This window comes from Canis lupus, chromosome 28 (assembly GCF_003254725.2).
Source record: "Canis lupus dingo isolate Sandy chromosome 28, ASM325472v2, whole genome shotgun sequence".
Classification (NCBI taxonomy): Eukaryota; Metazoa; Chordata; class Mammalia; order Carnivora; family Canidae; genus Canis; species Canis lupus.
In genome coordinates, this window is record NC_064270.1 from 28,800,012 (window position 1) to 28,821,010 (window position 20,999).

At 46.1% G+C, this 20,999-nt stretch overlaps 2 long non-coding RNA genes across 2 annotated transcripts; one reads left to right on the forward strand and one right to left on the reverse strand.

The window, feature by feature from the left end:
* Positions 1–570: 570 nt before the first annotated feature.
* LOC125753950 (uncharacterized) lies at positions 571–11,878 on the forward strand. The gene is made up of 3 exons (XR_007406936.1): positions 571–1,220; positions 6,730–10,686; positions 11,123–11,878. It is a non-coding gene; the product is annotated as an uncharacterized LOC125753950 (long non-coding RNA).
* Positions 10,548–18,492, reverse strand: LOC112672404 (uncharacterized). The gene is made up of 4 exons (XR_007406935.1): positions 18,289–18,492; positions 14,222–14,353; positions 12,237–13,362; positions 10,548–10,731 (listed from the first exon to the last, which is right to left on the reverse strand). It is a non-coding gene; the product is annotated as an uncharacterized LOC112672404 (long non-coding RNA).
* Between the last annotated feature and the right edge of the window lie 2,507 nt (positions 18,493–20,999).

A 20,999-nucleotide genomic window follows, 5' to 3' on the forward strand; every position in this document is an offset into this window, starting at 1 on the left:
TCAAACAAACAGCCTGTAACTCTAAAATGAGACCGTTCTTTTCTTTTGGTTACAGGCTGGCTAAGAAGCAATATCACACCTAGTTTGAGGGGGTTTGAAAGAATTCAGATGCTCATTTTTTTTTTTAAATCATTGCTTCTTAAAAGTGGAAGGGATCTTAGAGATTCCTGGATTACCTCCACAGGTGTGGAGCTAACTTTTAAAGGGGTCTTCTCACGTCCTCCCAAACACTTTGCGATAAAGCCAGTGTTATTATTAAAGCCCATCAGCAAACAGACTAAAAAAAAAGAAAGGAAAAAAAAAACTGCCGTGAAGTATCTTGTTCCTATACTTGGTGACTACGGAAGCAAAAGAGAAAACGGACCCCGCTGCACAGCTTGTCTATTTTATTACTTTATTTTCTTTACAGGAGTTTACGGCTTATTAGGGCAAGGGGGATTGTGTTTTTGCTGTAAGGGGAAAGAGAATTTACAAAGTGCCTCGGATGGTTTCCTGATACTTATAATCGATTTCTGGTAATAAAACGTTCTCTCGGTATTTTTTTTTTAGAAGCACAAGTAACATCTTGCATACAACAGACATTTAATAAATGCACGTGGAAGCATTGGTAGATAAACAGGTAGGCTACACGCTGACATTTCACATTTGTGTCTTAATTCAGCGGGAAGTGCCAGCCTTTATTAAGGTTGATGCATAGCAAATGCAACAGAACACTTCCCAGTATGTTCTCTTCCAGTGAGGATTTCTTCTACTTGCAAAGCATAAATCAGAACCATTTAAATTTCTCTGTAAAGGGCGAAGTGGTCGTAATAATCTCCTAGTGAAGTTGTCTTGGAGGAATGGTTTTCGGACAGGTTTGCTAAGTTATTGACAGATGGGCAGCCCGAGTGTGGCTGATACAAACGGGTGTCATCCGCCATCTAGTGGCGACACATGAAACTGTGCTCGTTCCATTGGCACAGGACTTGGGAGCAAGCCTGTCGGCTCTAAATTGCACCGCCTGTCGCGCCGCCAGTGTACATCTGTCCATCCTCAAGGCTTTCAACTGAGAGGGAACACCGAAGAGGGCATGCCACATTATGTCCCCAAACCTCTGTGTCCTGAGGAACAGCTAAGAAGTACCTGGTCGGGGAAACTGCTTCTTTCTGGATCCTGATAAGCCAAACTGGAAAGCAACTGGAGAAAACTTTGCCTGCGACACATGTGGTTTCTAAAGCAAGGTAAGGAGCAGGAGATTCCCGGCTACATTTTCCCCACAGGAACTTTCCCTGTGTACAGAGATCCAGGATCCGACCGTGACCTCCACGACTTGCTTAGCGCTTCGGATTTGCACAGGGGGGAGATTCTGTGGCAGGTGTCTGACGGCATCCAGCCTTTGGTGCTCATTCATAAGACAGCCTAATTCTTACACGTGTGCATAATGGTGAGGCTTTGCCCCAGGTTGCAATGTCGCATTTCACAATTACCAACAATCTGATAGTCAACTTTCTAATTTAGGGCTACTGTAGTGAAAGAATCAAGAAATCCAAAATTAGTGATGGAAAGGAAGTGTCTCCAGGTTTGCAGCGTCAAGCAGTCCAAAACGGAGTGAACACTTTGAGTCCTTCTTCCAGGGTATCCACTTTAAAGGTCCCCGAGACAAGTCAGAATGAGGCAGTAAGTCATTGAGGTGTAAATTCCACCCCCCCCCCCAAAAATCATTAAATAAGCAGTGTATAGATACAATGGAATGTCTGGAAGAACATTTGCTATTTGAGAGTAAACAACTCAAATTAAGATGGATTGTTTAGGAATCTCCCAGACCAAGGAATTTTGCTTCGTTCTAGTTTTCTACAGTAGTGCGTTTACACTGCTTGGAAAATGCGGCTTTCAAAGTAATGTGAACTGCTTTTTAAGACCATCAAATAAGAAATGATTTTAGCATATTAGTTCCAAAATTGAAAATCCTACAAGCTCATTTCCCCTTCGCGTTAAAATCCATTTCCATTATAAATACATGCTTTTGGAATACGGTGCTCAGCCTAGAAGGTATTTTTGCATTTGCCTTTTGAACCATCATCCTGATCCCTACATTGTGATAAAGCTTAAGCTACATCTCAAACGTTTATTTTTCCCCTTCTTTGTTAAAGGGCTATTTATTCTAAGGGAAACAGTGATCAATTTAAGGTATCTATCATCTATTTTTAGAAAAGGCTGTGAACAAGTAGCAACATGAAGGACCTGATTATTATACAGATGAAGTCACCAATCAAAAAATTCTGCAATTTTTCATCAATTCAGTGCACTATCCTTAATTTAAAAAAAAAAATCCATTGTCTGGAAGCTAGATGTACTAGAAAAAATACTGATATGTAAACACAAATCATATCTTTGGGCTTAGGTCTCTCTCGTTGCCTACATATTTAGATATCTACAAAGAATTTTCCCCCCGAAACCTGTTTTCCTTAATCTTAAATGTTCAAAGTCATTGCATTTTCTGGAATATCTACCCATTAACCAACATTATCACTTAAAAGCAAATCAGACGGATTTTTGGCTGTGCTGTGCCTCCCTATAAATCCTAACTGTATCACGAGGGAGCAGAAAAATAAAATTTGCAAAATTCCAGCCTTTGGTGTGTTGCCGGCTTCCCTGTTTTCCATCGAGTCTCCTGTGTTTGTGCCACAGCTCAGCCAAGGGCTGATGCACACAATTTTCCTCACCCGCCAACAGTACACCTCTAAGTATACCTGAGAATAAAAATAAATAAGAATTTGAAAATTCTCTACCCGTGGCGAGGTAGGAGCCGGCGGGTAAAGCATCTGGCATTGCCATGATGTCCTGAGCAGTCCAGTGAGAATCATACTGTTCTTTAAAATACCTGACTCTCAAAACAAACAAACAAACAAACAAACAAACAAACAAACAAACAAAAACTCTCCCATCCACTTTATGGAGCTGTTGCTGGGATAGACGGAGACGATTTCAGGAAGGTGCAGGGCTCAGTGCGATGCATCATTTTGCACGGTCTGGCTGGAGGGTGTAGCACAAAGTAAAATTAAGACCTCCTCTTCCATTGTGAAGCGCAGTTGGGCTCTTTGATCTCGAAGTCCTCGGGTAATTGGAAGACTCTGCACAGCGTGTGCAACCGGGGCCTGAGCAGCCCGTGTGCCCAAAGCCAGGGGCACCGTTTACCCCCGGCCACATGCAGCTCGTAGTCAGGGTTCGGCCTGGACGCGGGCATTGATTCAGAGCCCAGAACACCAACAAGGTGGAGATTTTAAACAGGAGAACTGCTGTTTGTCAGCAGGTACAGAGAAGTAAACAGAAACCATCGAGGTCTGGGCACATGCCACATTCCAGAAGCCTCTCCCCCGAGAGTGGTACTTTCCTGACCCAACTTCACCACCACAGGCTTGGTTTTCACGCTGTATTTCCATGAAATCCACCTGCCCATCCTAGGTCACCACGCGCTCTTCCTCCTCCAGCCCATCGGGCCCGATGGGTGGTTGCCACACCTTGTCCTCAGCAAATAATTACCGGGAACCTGCCTGGCGCCAGACATGCAGCTGCCCGGAAGCTCTGTGGCGAATGTCAGCGATATGCTTCTGTGCTCAACAAGCAACCTGACCAACCGTCCCCATGTGCCCAGCCCCAAGGGGGCTTCTGGGACTTGGTGCTAAATTTAGGCATGAAAACTGGTACAGTCCATGGCAAAGGGAGTCGAGTTGGTCCCTTTATAACGAGCCTAGCATCTACCATCCTCTACAGCCTCCTGTCTTCGTAGAAAGAAATTTATGTCCCTGTCCACAAAGGAGGGTCCTCCACGCATATTTTCATGGGCAAGACCTAGACGCTTCACATTTTGGGGCTAGGCAGGACTGTAGCTGCTTTCCAAACCAAACGCTTCCTTTCTTAGATAACCACAGAGTGGATCTAGTCTGGGACCCTCTTTAAGAAAAATAGACATAATGATGAATACAAAATATAGTGCCGTGTGGGAGAAAACGTGCAAGACAAGGAGGCCAAAGCTTCAGATTCCTTAGCTCCACGGTCAGTCTGCCTTTTCATGGGATAATAGTCATCAGTGATTAACATCTGTCAACTCATTTAATCCCCACAGTCAGACTATGGGGAAGGTGGGATCATTATTCTCATTTTACAGATCAGAAAACTGAGGTCCAAGGAGGTTGGGTAACCCGCCTGAGGTCACCCAGCAAGATCCTCCGCTCAACTTCCTTCTGAATGGCAGTTGGGTGGCACCGGGTGGGGGCAAACGACTCCACCCCCCACTGGAGCAAAACTTGCCAAACAGAATCACCTGGCTTAATCCAACAAACTCAGCTGACTTAAAAACTAAATCCTTAAGATAACAAGCTAGTCAAATTTGTGGACTCCAAGAGGTTCTGGGTGGCAGGAAGCCCGGGAGAAGCCTGAGTGCATCTGTGGCTCCCAGAGAAGGGCTGTATCCTGCAACCGTCACACGTTTCTCTAGCTCATGATGGGAAGTGTGCTCCGTGCCTTGCCGCACACGACCGTTGTACCTGGAAGTCTACCGTCCCCTGCTAACGGAAGCCGGTGACCCAAGTCTGTTGGCAAGTCTGTGAGAAGCTGCTTTCTTGCCTTGGCATTTGGCAGGACCCTTCTCCCACTTTTTCCCCTCTCTCCGCCAGACATGCTGGTGGGCATCCCTTGGTCCATAGCCCTGTAAGGGATCCTCTGAGCAAGAGCACTGGACAGAGGATTGGGAGTGTGTACTTTGGGGCGCCTGGGTGGCTCAGTCAGTTAAGCATCTGCCTTCAGCTCAGGTCATGATCCCAGGGTGCTGGGATCGAGCCCTGCGTTGGGCTCCCTGCTCAGCGGGGAGCCTGCTTCCTCCTCTCCCTCTGCCTCTGCCCCTGCTCATGTTCTCGCTCTCAAATAAATAAATAAATAAAATCTTTAAAAAAAAAAAAAAAAGGAAGAGTGTGTACTTTGCCACCAAACTCTCCGGCTTGGAGTCTTGGTTCTGTGACCTTGGGTGAGTCTCTCCAATGTCCTTGTGCCTCAGTTTCCCCATCTGTAAAAGAAGGGAGATAGATAACAGTATCTCTCTGGGTTGCTATGGGGACTAAGTAAATGAACATGTGGTCAATGCTTAGAAAGGGCCTGGTGCGCATTAAGACTGTGTCAACTCTATCATCACCGAATTATTATTATTACTGGCAAGTGGGCACTTCTGTGCAGAAGTCCCAACCAGGATGGTCCAAGATGACAGGTGGAGCATTTGAACGGCCACTTCCATTTCGAGGCAGCAGCGAGCTGTCTGGAAAGTCTCCATCCCCCGGCTGTCTCACAAGCGGGTTGGGGTCTGTCTGTCTGCCCAGGACCCACGCTTAGCCCAGAAATGGTGCGCTAAATAGCACCTGGTAGGCGTCACATCAATGGCTCATTAAGGTGGCATTACCCCTAATGGGCTGGGAAGCAGGACTCTCGTTTCCCCACCGTGGGTTTGCACGAGCTGCACCCACGTCTCCCCAACCCTGGCTTCGCACCTTGGGGTGAGCGGTGGGCGGGGGGCCCTTGGGAGAGGCCAGCCGGGTGCGGGGCCAGAAGTGACGCAACCTCCGAATCTGCTTATTGTCCCTGACAAATAATAATATAATAAAGCCAGAAATGCGCGCGTACCAATCAGTCACAGGTGCTGATAATAGCTCACCTAATTACTTCATTATTTTTTGCCACTCCACCGAGCCGTTTGTATTTACAGTCCTGTATATGGTTCTATTACTACCACTTATTGTGACGATTCCAGCAATTCTGAGGAGTCTCGGAGGGCCTGGACAAGTAGGATCTTGTTTTTCTTGATTTCCCCGGAGGGGGTGGGGGGAGCTGAGGGGAGGGCGGGCGAGGGGAGGGCGGGAGGGGGTGGGAGGAACGCATCCAGCCCGCATCGACCTACAATTGCTCATCTAAGATGAGTGATAAACGATGGGTGATTTTTGAAACACTAGAATTTTAAAACAAAACAAACATCTCCTATCCTACGCGTTTCAGGGCCGGCGTGGTGAGGAAGGGAAGGAGACCAGATTGAACGACGCTGGGCCCACACCCACGTCGGCAAGATGCCTGGACCCCAGCCCCACATCATTAGGTCAGAAGTCGAGGGGAAGTGGTCCCCGTGGGGACCTGTTGTCCTAATGAATACCAGGCCACAAATGAAAGAAGTTGGTTTGGAAAAACATTGCGAATTTTAGTCCCTCAAGCATCAGTCAATCTGCTGGAAGTCGGGGCTGCTTGTTTATAGCTTGTTAAGATGTTGATTGTTTACAAATTGCATTTTGCCTTTGAAAAAGTGAGCACCTCTCAGCGGCTTCTTGTCACTCATCCGTTGCTGGGGTGCTTCCTGCCAGGGATAAAGGCGGCCTGCGGTGGATCTAATTGGGATAGCTCTCCACTCTGGGACCCCTCCGCTCCTCCGGGCCCTCTCTCCCTTCCTCCTACGTTTCCAAATCATTCTCTCTCTCTTTTTTTTTTTTTTTTTAATTCATGAGAGACACAGGGAGGGAGGCAGAGACACAGGCAGAGGGAGAAGCAGGTTCCCTGTGGGGAGCCTGATGCAGGGCTCCATCCCAGGACCCTGGGATCACGACCTGAGATGAAGGCAGATGCTCAACCACTGAGTCACCCAGGCGTCCCTACAAATCATTCTTAAGCCCAGGCCCCAGGCCCTGGGTTCTGTACAACCTTCTATTTTCTCTTTATTCGCAGATACCTGGAGGAGTGAATGCTGGGATGGCCTGGTCTCCCCCACAGGGCTGCACTTCCTTGCAAAGAGGCTTCAAGGGCCTAATGTACACATGTGGGCTCATCTGCAAGGTCAGAAGCCTACAGCAAGCAAGAGAAGAAAAGCATACCCCTGCTACCTTCACTGGGTAAAGAAAAGTGACCAAGCCCTAGACTAGGGCAGGGCCTGCATCCTAATTCCCTCCTTTCATGAGACTCAGAGGGGAGGCGACAGCTCCAAAGCCCCACAGTGGCTGGAGGCAGCCGGAGCAGAGTCCAGGGCTGCTGACGTCCTCTGTGCAAAATGCCTCACGGGAGCTGCCTTTCTGCACCTTCGCTCCCCGTCTAAGCACCTTCATTCACTTGTTCATTCAGCAGATGATGGGCAGCTGGTCCACGGCACACCAGCCCTGGTATTTTAGAAAACCAGAGGCCCGTGGGCACAGCCTTCAGCTCTTTGAAAGACCCACTGGAGAGACCGAAGCATCTGGGGATTGTCACCACACTCAGTGGTTAGCAGCTCAAGTTCTTTCTTTCTTTTTTTTTTTTTAAGATTTTATTTATTTATTCATGAGAGACACAGAGAGAGAGAGAGAGGCAGAGACACAGGTAGAGAGAGAAGCAGGCTCCATGCAGGGAGCCCAGTGTGGGACTTGATCCCCGGTCTCCAGGATCACACCCTGGGCAGAAGGCGGCGCTAAACCGCTGAGCCACACGGGCTGCCCCCAAGTTTCTTCTTAAGACACTTTTCCCTGTGTGGTCTCTGTGAGCCCACGTCCCCTCCTCAGTGACTCGCATGGCTATGTCATCCAAAGCTGGTCAGTTGGATTCTGCTATAGGAGGTTGGGGCAGGGGTGGGGGAAGCACACTGATCTCCTGTAAACTACCCTGCTGGATAATGTGGGTGCACGTGCTGACCTGTCACTTTGCAGTCCTGCTGCAGCCTGGCCTGAGTGCTTTCTGTCTATACAGGGCCTTGGGGACAGTGGTCACTTCTCACACAGGAGCTTGGGTTGGGCTAGATGCTGGGAGGACAATAAAGACGCAACAGATCTTCATTACAGTGGCCCTAGGCCCAGGGTGAAGGCGGATCCCAGGCAGAGTTTGGGTGATTTGCAGCCAGGACTGTGTTCAGGGGACAACCCCTCAGGAAACAGTGAGAACTGATAAGAGGCATCGCTCCTCACCCTCCCCCCAGGTCCACCCTGCACCTCTCCCACCTGTGCCTAGCCTTCCCCAGGCTCCGCTCTGGGAAGTGTGGAGAGTGTGGCAGTGACAGTGGCCCAGCAGCAGGTGAGGAGTCCACCCCCAGGGCTCTCCTGGTGCCCTGAGCTGTGACCTACAGTGATAGCACAAGCTTACCTAGAGGGCACGACTTGTCACTGTGTCTAGACATTCAAATCATGTTACAGAAACTCAGAGAAAAAAGCATAAGACAAGCAGTCTATGTTTTGGGGGGCTGCTGTAACAAATCATCACAAACTGGGGCAGGGGGTATTGAAACAACAGAAATTTATTCTCTCCCAGTTCCAGAGACTGAAAGTCCAAAATCAACATGTCAGCAGGTCCCTGCTCCCTTTGAATGCTCTACGTGAGGATCCTCCCTTGCCCATTCCCAGCTTCTGGTGGTTTGTGGCAATCCTTAGAGTTCCTTGCTTTCGAGACACATCACTCTAATCTCTGCCTCTGTTGTCACATGGAGTTATGGGCTGTGTTATGTCCCCACCAAGACTCACATGTTGAAGCCCTATCCCCTAGGACCTCAAAATGTGATTATACTTGGAGATAGGAGCCTGTCAAAAGGCAATCAGGTAAAAATGGGGCCATGATCCAATATGCCTGGAGAAAGGAGATTAGGACCCCAAGACACCAGGCAAAGACAACCATATGAGAGCATGGCAAGAAGGCAGCCAAGACAAGAGGCCTAAGAAGCTAAATCTGCCAACATCTTGACCTTGAACTTTCAGCTTCCAGAAATGTGAGAAAACAAATTTTTGTTGTTTCAGCCTGCAGTCCACGACATTTTGCTATGGCAGGCCTGGAGGGCTAATACATGTGCTTTATCCCCATGCGTCTCTCAGCACCCCTTCTTATAAGGACACTTGTTACACTGGGTCCACCCTACTCCTATATGACCTCATCTTAACTAACGACCTTTGTATTAACACTACTTCCAAATAAGGTCAGAGTCTTAGGTTCCTGGAAGAATATGAACACTATTCAATATGGTACACTTTGCCTAAAAGAGTAGCTCACTTTAACCCACTTTCCATAGCGAGTGTTTTTTTCATGGGCCACCATCTTCTCTTCCTCCTGGACAGAAGTCAAGGGCAATGTACATACCATGAGAGTGGTTTTGCAAAAGACATGAGGCTAGTAAGAACAGCCCATGCTGGGGACCCCCCAGTCTGAGAAGTAAAGTCTGGTAGCTCTATATGTTCCGTCAGCCCACACCTTATTCACCTGCTGGGGTGGCCCATGCTGCTTTCTCCAGCTCTGTCCATCAGAAAGCCAAGGGGCAGCTTTAGGGACCCTAGAACTTATTGTTAGCTCTACCCATGATCTGTCACCAGATTCCAATTTTTCCTGAGCCATTTGCCAGGAAATGGAAAGTGAGACATGAAGTTGAGGGACTGGTTTGATCCCTTCTCAAAGATGGTGGAGTTGGGGAGGTGGGAGTTGCTTAGGGGTCTCTAGTTCCTATTTATTAGAAGGAATGTGATTTTGGTGGTTGGGTCTTAACCCCACAGTGGAATCCCCTGGAGATCTTTAACAAATACTGATTCCTGGATTACCCCAGAGATGTTGATTGAATTGGTCTGGGACAGGCCTGGGCATTGAGATATTTTAAAGGTCCCTAGGTAATTTTAATGTGCAGCCCTGGCTGGGAAGCATCTGCTTAATGTGTCCAGGATCCTGAGTTACCAAGTAAATGGCATCAAGGTGAACTTTATTTAGATCATGCCCTCCAACTCCCTGACAGAGGAGACCAGGAAACTGACCCCCGGTTGCCTAAGCAGAGGACGGACGCATGGAGCCATGATGAAAACCCAGGGTGGCTGGGGCTCCCGTCAGCTACTGGCTTCTCCCAAAGTTTTCATTTCCTCGCTGCAAATTAACATATTTAATGATTTCGGTTCCTCCTGCTGATGTACCTTTTAATGAGATCTGCAGGCTTTTATTGACCTGGTATTCCTGACCCAGATACCTTTTCTCATCTACATTTGAATATGCGCATCAAACTCCTCATTGCTTTGGTGCCTAATCTAATTGGCTTCACGTGGAGAAAAGCCACACAACACTGCCCCAGCCAGCCTTCCTCATGGGCTGTCACCAGTCACCAGGAGGCCCAGGTGAGAACTCAGGCCTGATTTCCAGCGAACTGTCCTCCACTCCACGGCCATCCGTGAAAAGCCCACGTTCTCCCCGACGACCTCCAGTGGCGATCTGCCTACAAGTCATGGGCTCAGCTTGCTAACGTTGACAGCCATCAGATGCCTCATTGCTCCCATCAGCCTTTTCAACTTGGCTCATTCACCTTTACAGACTGAAGAGCCATCATTTGCGTTCATAATGCTCATAACCTGTTGCTTCACATCCTTTGTGTTGGCTTAATACTGGAGAGCAGGAAAATGGGAAGAATGATTGAACAGATGGTTGTGCAGTTCACTGGGGATGAGGAAGGCAAGGGTCAGCTTTGTTGAAATTAGGAACTAAAAGAAGCCTTTGTGTTGCCTAAGGAAGACCTCGATAATAAAACAATTTTGCAAACTGTGTTTTTTCTTATATTTATTATGGCTTCCTTATTTTTTTTTTTTTGAACCTTTCAGACTGTCTTCTTGTTGTTCCTTTTAAACCAGCATCTTCAGCTCTGTCTCTGACTCTTTGTCTCCTCTCTCCAGGAAGCACACGTATTCCTTGAAGAATCCTGACTTTTACAAGGTAAGTTTTCCTGTGAATGATTTTCATACAATTTATTGCCATGTCCTGAAGGATGAGAAAAGACGGTGCTTTTGCTTTAGTGCTCTAAGGAATTTCAGGGAGATCCTTAGTTGCAAATCACCCACTTAAAATAATGAAAGCACGACCTAAGTGTTTACTCGCTGGGGGTACAACACTCTTCTGCTTGCTGGAAAGCCTGGGGCACCCGGGGTGCTGGGACCTGCCTGCTGGGATAGGAGGAGTTAATTAAATTACCTTGTATTTAGTGTTAATTTTGTCCTGGGCTTGTTAGATAATAGACAACAAGCCTGGACTTGACTGGAAGCATGAGCCTGGGCCTGAACAGAGTCTCCTGGGCTGTCCTATTGTCAGATTAATTGAGTTGACATCTTGGTTGCGATTAGTTACAAATGTGGTTCCACTATTATTTCAACAGGTGTCAACTTGGGGGCTGTGGTCAAAGTCACACCACCTGCTGAAGGAGGACGTGGCAGTTTCGCCACAAGGGGGCTGGCGTGGCTGTGCCTCGTCCAGCTGGGGGAGAGGAAGGGAAACTTGAAGATGTTTCTGAAGAACCATCACTTGCAAGAGAATTTGAGACTTAACTAGATGAAAATGTCAATTTGGCGCTCACTGGCTCTGCATTCAGCTTGCGGCAGGGAAGTCTTTGGGTGATAGAGGAAAGTACTGACGATCTCCCTGTGGTAGGAGTGAACACTTTGGATTACTGATTACAGTTTGCATCAGGAAGTGGGTTGTGAAAAATCCTAATTAGCGTGAAATTATATTTCCCCATAGTGTTGCGGTTCCTGACCCATACAGACCTATTAGGGCTGTAATTCTCGAGGTAAGGAAAGCGTTTGGATGGTCCAGGCCTTCCAATTGCCAACCCCCGGACTCGAATGGTATTTTGTACCCTCACTCCCAAGCTCAGAGAGGTACTTCTCATTCAAATGAGAAAGCATCATCTCTCCAATGTAAAAGACTCTCGAGGTTATTTCCCCTTGTTTGAGACAACTAAACACAAGGCGTGACCTAATGAAAGTACAGTTGACTCTTAGATAATGTGGTGTTTGGGGGCACTGACCCTGCCATCCACACAGTCGAAAATCCACGTATATAGCTTTAGCTTCCCCAAAGACGTAACTACCATGGCCAACTGTTGACTGAAGGCTTTACAAATAACATAAATAGTAACATGTATTTTGTGTCTGTATTTTATACTGTAGTCTTACAATAAAGTAAACCAAGGGAAAGAAAACATTATGAAGTCCTAAGGAACAGAAAATACATGGACAGGACTATACTGTATTTATACAAAAAAACCCAAATCCACACATACGTGGACCTGCCTGGTCCTCTGCCCACACACCTCTGCCTATGGAAGGGGGATCCCCAGGAATGACAGTGCACGGGCCACACCACATGGAGGCCACCGTGTTCTAGAAGAATGGGCCATTTGAAGCTGTTATGATGTTACAAACAATGCCAGCTCCTGTGAGAAAGAGAAGGGTGAGCCTCTGCCCTTTGGAAATTCAATGTGAACTTACCATTTTCACATACTGTTTGGTATAGTTTCCACATGGAAATTGTCCAGGAGGTAATGTGCTATGCAAAGGTCTCTCTGCATCACTGCAAATCAAAGCATGTTTTCGATTTCCTGATAAGCCTCGGACAAGATTAACACAACATATGAGGAGGTGGTTTAGCTCTTCCTGACAGATCAAACAGATCCATGGTGACAATAGGGCTGTCACAGAATGCCCTGGTAGAGATAAGTCTTGAATCGTCGACCAGAGATCCACAGACAGCTGTACGCCTAAGAGCCCGTGGGTCATGCAAGTGACCTCAAAGCCAAGTTGCATTCTCTGTCCAGCCTCAGAGGAAAAGCCTTGAGCACAAGTAGCCAGGCTGTCAGTACAAAAGATGAGGAGTGGGCATTCTGGCTGAGGCCCTAAGCAAGGTGCCAGAAGGCCCAGTGCCCTGACCACAGCCTCCCACCTGCCCTGAGTTTCTGCAACAGCCTGCTGCAGCCACCACAAGCCCAGAGCAGCTGGCAGCAGGTGACGGGGAGGGGTTAGGGAAGGGGTGTGTGTGTGGCTGTGGTGAGTAAATCACCATCCAATACCCCCCCACCCCTACCCCCACACGGATGTCTCAGCAATCAGTCTGCCAATGAGCAAACAATGATGGTGGAACACCTGGCTTTGCTATAGCCTTACATACCTGCCATAAGCACTCTGGACACTCGGAATCACATGTTGGGTGGAGGGTGGATAACCAGCTGAAAATGTATCTATTCATCATAGTAAGACAAGGGGAGAGTCAGGACATGGTCCCTAACATTTGGAAGAGCTAAACTGGGGCCCAGGTCTTCAGAAACAAAATGCCATTATATACAAAGACTGAAGGGTGACAGGTGGCCCCATTAGGAAAGAATTCACCAAGCTTCATTTTTGATAATTACCTGGAGACTGAAATATAATGATCCCATTTATTCCATCACCAAGAGTTGTCACGGTCTTGTAAGAATGAGCCTCCACCCTTTGGAAATTCAACATGAACTTAGCATTTTCACATACTGTTTGGTATAGTTTCCACATGTTAATTGTCCAGTAAGTAACTTCCTGAACAAAGATCCTTTCCCTCCCAAGCATTGAAGCTGGTGTCAGGTCTCTGAAAAAGTACAAATCAAAGCATGTTTTCTATTACCTGATAAGCCTAGGACAAAATTAACATAAAATACGATGAGGTTTTTAACTTTTCTTATCTCACAGATTGAATAAATCTAGAACAAAAATAGAATCATCACCAAATGGTCTGGTAGAGAAAAATCTTGAAGTAATAATATATGTTTGCTGGCTAATGAGTATAGACCTTTGGAGTTACTATCATCTCATACATAATATGTGTATTATTTATATATATGTAATTACATATTCGGGCTATAAATATGATATTCATATATACACTCTATACATATACAATAAAATATTAGAATTCTATTTTTAAATATCCTGAAGTCAGGTTTTTATAAATAAATTATTTTCTGGCTTTTTATCATTTATAAAATGTATTTGTTTGGGTAAGATTTTAACTCTTGTAATTTGATATTTCATTGTATGCCATCGAATCCCCAGCCCATTTGGAATTAATGGGAAGACAAATGAGCGAGTGAATGAACGAGCGAGCTTGGGTGCTTAGGTGCCACCCACTGCTGATTACTCTCCTGGGAGTGGACAGACTCAGTTTCGTGGAGCCTCTTGCAGAGAGTCGGGTTCACACATCACTTCCTTCCATCTCTGCATTCTAGATTGATATGTAGACATTTTCCAAGAACAAAATACATCTTAGAGAAAGCAGTATTTGAAAAGTATTTAATGATATTCCCTGAAGTTACTTGGCCAAATACAACTGAATCTTTATAACGCAAAGAGAAAACAAAATTATTTACTCATTCAGTATTTATTAGCCTGGAAACAAGGACACGGTACCTACACACAACGAAGGGCTGATGTTTGTTCTGTCAAGGTACCTGCTCGTGCATCTTCAGAAGATGAGAAGAGGAGGCTCACAGTTTCCCCGCTGCTGTTGGCTCTTCGCAGTGCAATTTCTTATGTTTTAGGGAGCAATTAATTCTAATAATTGATGTTGGTACAGCATGGATCTGAAATGATTTGTGAAAGAGTTTTCTGTCTCAGCACAGCATCTCTAAGAGTATCCTCGCCCATTGCTGTCAAATCCTATGGAATGCCAGACACAAAGGAGAACAGAGGGCAAGCAGAGATGGGGGCGGGAGTGCCATGTCTGAGCTCAGGCCTGGGGACAGTACATGCTAAGCCTGAGCCACACCAGCCTCACTCACAATCTAGAGCAAGTCACACAGGGGACAGCCCCAAGATGGAATTTTTAGGTACAGGCCATGAGACCACAGAGCCTGAAATGGGGCCTCTCGGGGTGAGAATCTATGGTCATGTGGTTCTACCCAAGCCAACAGAGTGTCCATGTACCCAGACACCAACCCCATTGGATATTGCTCCACTGCTCCTGGGGATTTTGAATGCTTTAGAATTTTCTTTTTTTTCTTTTAATATTTTATTTATTTATTCACAAGACACAAAGAGAGAGAGAGAGAGAGAGAGAGAGAGAGAGAAGCAGAGGGAGAAGCAGGATCCATGCAGGGAACCCGATGTAGGACTCAATCCCAAGACCCCAGGATCACACCCTGAGCTGAAGGCAGACGGTCAACTGCTGAGCCACCCAGGCGTCCCTAGAATTTTCTTTTCAAAAGGCAAAGACCTCTATATATGGATAGGCTTTGAGCTGCTACACTTTGTTTAGGAAGTAAGACCCAACTAAGATTAATTGATTAATTAGGATTAATAATTGGGCATGGGGCAAGGGAGCAGGGGGAGGAGGATGCAAAGGCAGCTGAGAGGGAAGGACACGGGAACCACTGTTTACTGAACACCTACTGTGTGCCAGGCACTGTACTAGACCCTTCATACATTTATTGTTCTAATTGCCCACAAGAACATTGTAAGATGGATACAGTTATCCCTGTTTATAAGTTTATAAGGAAATCCAGGCTTCAAGAGGGTAACTTGCTGTCATTCCTGTCTCTGGAAGTGGCAGCGCAGGCCTCCCCACCGGACAGTACCTGACACAGTGTAGTTTCTTCCACTCTGCCATGAGGATGCTCCCAAGACACACTTCACATTCCCACCTGTGATCCTACCTGGGCCCCCTTCCCCCTCCCAGGCTACCTTGAAGGAGCCAGGACTGGGAGCAGGGAGGTAGTTGACAGGCTCTAAGGAAGCTGACCCCAGGGGAAAGCTAGGTGCCTCATTTCTTCCCCCACAGCTCTGTCCACCTTTCCCAAACAACTCCATGTTAGATACAATGTAAATACAAATAGTGCTAGGGTTTGCCAAGCAAGCACAAGCTCCAAGCAAGAGCTCTAGGATCACCTTCTAGCCCCATTGCCAACTCTAAACCCTCTCTTATGGAAAACTTGGAGACTTCCTCAATTTACAAAATTATGTGTTAATGTCTCTTAGGCTAAATGCACCCTGAGAATAAGACTTGGATCTGCTCAAGTCTGTGTTGCATGTGAGACGCCACGCTCCATGGCTGATGGATAATCATCTCCCAGTAAATATTGAGGAAATGGGTAAAGGAAGACAAATCTGTCATTCTTCAGCTTTAAGCCAAAAAAAGCCTGTGGATTTCCAGGACCCTCCCCGGTAGATTCCCCCCCCCCCCGCCCCCCAAGGAAAGAAAAGTCCTTGCCCATTTCTGATAACTTCTGGAACATTCTGTACTCACCTGAGCCAAGCAAGGCCTGTGACCTCCTTAGGACACCTAACTAACTGCCAGAGTACAGCAGGTTTAACGTCTTCCCCACTCCCACCCCCCATAAAAAAGGAGACAAGCACAGGCCCAAAGATATAATAGCAAAAGTGTGCCTGTTGACTGGGCTGCTGTTTCTAGGAGCATGGTGAGAGCATTTCCCTTGCTTTCAAGAAAGGTCTGGGTAAAGGAGCTGCAAGAAGCCCCAAAGGCCTAAGACTAAAAGGGGGCCGCCCATAATTCATGGCTTATCTGAGTAAGAACTGTCTCGGACAGACGGAAGTCATTAGCTGAGCAGGCCCGGCTGGGAGGAGTCGCTAAGGTACCTGGCACAGCAAGTCCGGAAGGGGCAGGCGGCGGCCCGGGCAGCCCCTAAATCTCTACAAGAAAATTACCAGGGCAGAAAAACCAGCACATTCAGGGCCGTGCTTCCCTCCCACCTCCCAGGAGCAACATGTGCCCTTTAAAAAAAAAAAGTGGCACAGATAAAAATCACATCCATTTACTGCACTGTCTTTTCCATAGTTGTAAAAGAAAGGCCTTTATCATCTCCTGAATTAGATCTGTGATTTTTTTGAATGACATGTATAATAATTAGACTGTGAAGATGTACCGTTAATCCATTTAAAGGTGTAAAGACGTCCATTTAATGAACATTATAGTCACATTAGACTTGGAAACATCCAACTCTTTTGTTGAATAAAAAGAAGTTCAATGAGATTAACTTCTCTTAGTTGGTTTTAAAGAATAATCAAACATGTCTCCCTCTGATAGTGTACTGTGCCTTTCGCATGGATTCTGCATACCAATGTCTGCCGGCCCAGAAGGGTAAGAATAGGGCCGCCGGACCTCACATTTCAGTTAAATAATTACAAATTAAAGAGGATCACTCCTACTTTCTATACTCCCTCTAAAGTGATAAGAGGCTGAACTCCTTGAACCCGTAATTATGGAACAGAAATGTTAATCTTCGGGTTTGGCATTCTCTCCTGCTGCATTAAATGTATTTCTTAACTATTATCAAGTTTACTACTTGACACGTAGATATTTCTACTGCGAGACCTGTGAGTACTTGATCCTATCAGGTTTTGACTGCGAATAGGGTAATGGATTCTGTTTTCAAATCTCATGCTGTTTCATATCTCCGGATGAGGCTGTCCATGATGCATGCTTAACTGGGGGGAGTGGATGGGAGTTCTCTGCTCTGATTCAGAGTGGATCCGAATCCAGACGTCCTAGCTAACTTTGAGGGGGCGGGTATTTAAGAGAGTCAGACTTTAAAAATAAATAAATAAATATAAATAAATGAATGAATGAATGAATGAATGAATAAATATAAAATAAATAAATAAATATAAATAAATAAATAATAAATAAATAAATAAATAAGCGAGCCAGACTTTAAAGCAGAAAGGGACAAGTTGGGAATAATCCCAAGTTCGAAGAAAAAGAAGATGCTTTTTAAAAAAAAAAAAAAAAAAAGATGCTAAACCCCAGTTGGGAGCCTGGCTGTATCCTTTCTGCAGAGAGTTCTCATTGCGAGCCCAGGGTTTATCCAGAAGATGGGGTTGGTCAGATTGAATCTATGAATTAGCCTCTTCTCTCTCAGGCTCCTGACTTACTACCCTCTTTTTAGCTCAGGACTATTTTAACCTTATGCATTTGCTCTGTGTCTCGTCTACGGTTGTTAAGAATTTAAAAACAAGCAAACGCACGATGGAGCTGCGCAACGTTCTGCATTAGATTTCGGAAGGCCAAGGGTATAGATTTCCTCTTATGAAGGAACAAGAAAGCTTCGGTAGGAAGAAAGGGCAAGCGTGCGAAGAGCTGGTTTAAATGTGAAATTAGAGAGTTGGCTTGGGAAGAGCACGTCAGCTGCATCCTGTCCCCGAGCTTTGTGCCTAATGCCTCCTGCTAACCAGTGACAGTGATGGATGGCTGCGGAGATTGTCTAAGCCAAACTGCTAACCAGCACTGTGTCTGATCTTTTTGTAGTTTAGGAAACAAAGCTGATAAGATCAAGAGGCAACATAATCCTGGCTAATGTAGTGTGATCTGTCTTGTATGGCGTAATTGGGCATGATGCAGACATCATACCTTAAACCGGCCACGATATTTGTAGGGCTGAGAAAGCAAAGCTTACTGGAGTTTCAAAGAAGAGTGGCTTAAAATAATAATAATGCGATGGGCCTTCCAGAGGCCGTGGCCGTGTCTACTCCCGCCCAGCGGAGACTCACGCAGAAATCCAACCTGGAGACAGGAGGCCGGCATCTGCATTTGCACCTTTCCCTTCTGGTTTGCTTGGTACGTTGGTAGTCCTCAGCGATGAACGTCCAAGAGGGATGAAAGACGGAGAAGTTGTCTCGGAAGGTCACCATTGGATCGATGCCTGGCACCAGCCCTTCCAACAGGACCCAGGGGAATAATGCCTCAGGCCCTCCAACGCCCCTGGAAAGGACGGAGAAGAACATTACATTTTCTTAGGTGTTGCCATCACTTCTCTTTATCCTGAGGTTCCATCCTCAGTGGGTCTGACCCCTTCTGGGTAAGACCGGAGGGCAAGATGTTCAGCCTCCAAGTGAGCTCACCTGGCAAAGGCAGAGGACAACGTGGGGTATACAGTTCTGGAACCGATTGCCCGAGTGTAAACGATGACACGTTCCTTTGCGGGGCCCCATCTGGCTTTACCGTGTTGTTTTAACTGATTTTGAGGTCTAGGTAGCCCTAGGATATTCGTCAGCAATGAAGCTTGCTAATACCACCAAAGTTCAGAGCTATGCAGTAAGTGCTTTATTCAGTCTGAAGTTTAAAATTACACTTCAGTGAGGAATATCTGCAAGATCTTCCAAAGAAGAAGAAGAAGAAGAAGAAGAAGAAGAAGAAGAAGAAGCAGCAGCATACAGGGTAGTATCTAATCATATGCAGAAAAAGTGTCAAAATAGTCTTACTGAAGACAGCTCCTAAGCAACGTGTCCCTTTCCCCCTTTCACGGAAAGGATCATTTAAATGTGAATACATTTTGGAGGGGTTAAGTTATTAGATCTTGTTCAGACTGCACAAATAATAAAACTCCTTGGGTCCGGTTCGGAGCTGCTCTGGACGGTCCCCGACAGGATAATAATGTTATGAAAATTAAGCAAATGCAGAGAGTAAAAATAGTTTGTCAATATGCTGCCCCAAGCTTGCCCAGAGGTAATTATCATTGCTTATAAATACATGTTGGAGGTTTGCTTGAATACGTTTTTGTGAAAAAGAGAAAAGTTATTATCTTGAAAGGAACTAAGTAGCGCCTAGAAATCGCGATCATGGTCTGGAGTGAACTAATCACTTTATCCTCATCCCTGAACACATTTATCCACCTCCTAATTCTTCACCTAATTAGAGGGAAATGCAGAGCTGTCCTGGTCAGGGAGGTAGGGATTAGGGTTAAGAAAACACTTGTATTTGGAACCCCCTACCTCCCCTGGTCAGTGTGAAAGATTCTCAAAGAATCTCCCAGCCTAGCTAATCCATGACCCTCAGCAGGGAGGAAGTGTTAACAATTTAGTTTAAAACTCACACTCTCAGACAAATGCATCAAAAACGGCTTTTCTCCTTTGATTTGTAGGTATTAGTTGTTTTTCCAGGCCCCATTAAGGACTCTTCATCCTGTAGGCAAGGGGCATTAAGCCCTAGCAAGTTAGAGTTGTTCCCAGCTCTGTGTTATTCAAAGGCAATTTACACTAATTATTCGAGTCCACAGAGCTACCCACATTAGCGGAATGAACCATCTCAGCAGGTAAAAGTACTTTTGAAATGTTAATTTATTACTAAGGTATAAAAATATCCTTGAATTAAAGTAAAAAAAAAATAATAGCCATTTTAAAGGATGAGACTGAGACATTCTATACCCCCACCTTTTTTCTTTTTTTTTTATTTTCACCAACTCCTTCGTAATTACTTGTCTTTTACAAACTGAAGTTGTCAAGGCAAATGGCAACGCATTCTCTGACATTATGGTTAATACAATGCTCTTGCCTCCTTCGGTGCATTTTTCTATACCGTTTTCCAAGGGAAGCCAAATGAATCCCTTGGCCCCGGCCGCATTCAGAAGCAGTGATGTGATTTTATGCCTCACAAAATCTGCTCATGGGTGTTGGTTGCTGTTTCTCAGTCATTGACGTTTTCAATAGTCCCTTTTATATTCCACTGCTTGTTCCAGAACAGCCTCTCTGGTCTGGAAGAAGAAGCAAGTCAGCATCAAACAATTCCTCCGGGAGCATTGTGAATCCACTCTACAAGGATGGACTCGTGAATGAGCCCAGGGCTCCCAGTCTTCATCTTCCAGGATATCCTAGGCACGAACACATCCTACCACAGTCAGAGGCTCTGGCTCGCCTTCTGGCTCAGTCTCTCTCCCCTTCCCATGTGAGTGGGTGAGAAAAGGGGTCGGTGGAAGGAGGCTCTGAGGTTACACTCTGCCTAATTCGGAGAGACCATGTGGGAGAAAAGATCTGGATGCGCGGCTCTCCCCATCACAGGAAGCGCCAACAGCGACCCCTCCTGGTGACCCAGAGGAGTCACAAGGTGCAGCGTTGTCCTGGAGGTTGACTTTTGCTTCATTCTTCCTTCATTCTGCAAGTATTCACACACAAAAGTCTGAGAAGCAATCTCTGCCCTCGGGCTACTGGGAGGACAAGAAGGGTGATGAACTTGAGAAACTGTTAATAGAGATTTGAGGAGACGATGGTAGGGCCCGATGTCCCACAAACACAGGAAACAGCTTACAAAGTAAAATAAAGACTCACTAAGCAGAAGGAAAGAGAATCCAAAATTGAGAGCAGGCCTTGAGGGACACAAGGACACAGCACACTGAGACCCAAAAGGTAGATGGGAAAATGGATGGAAAGTAGTAGGCAAGGGCCCCACTTGGTTGTCCTGGCAAATGTGATGCATCTTCTCATAGACCAGAGGTCTCCAGA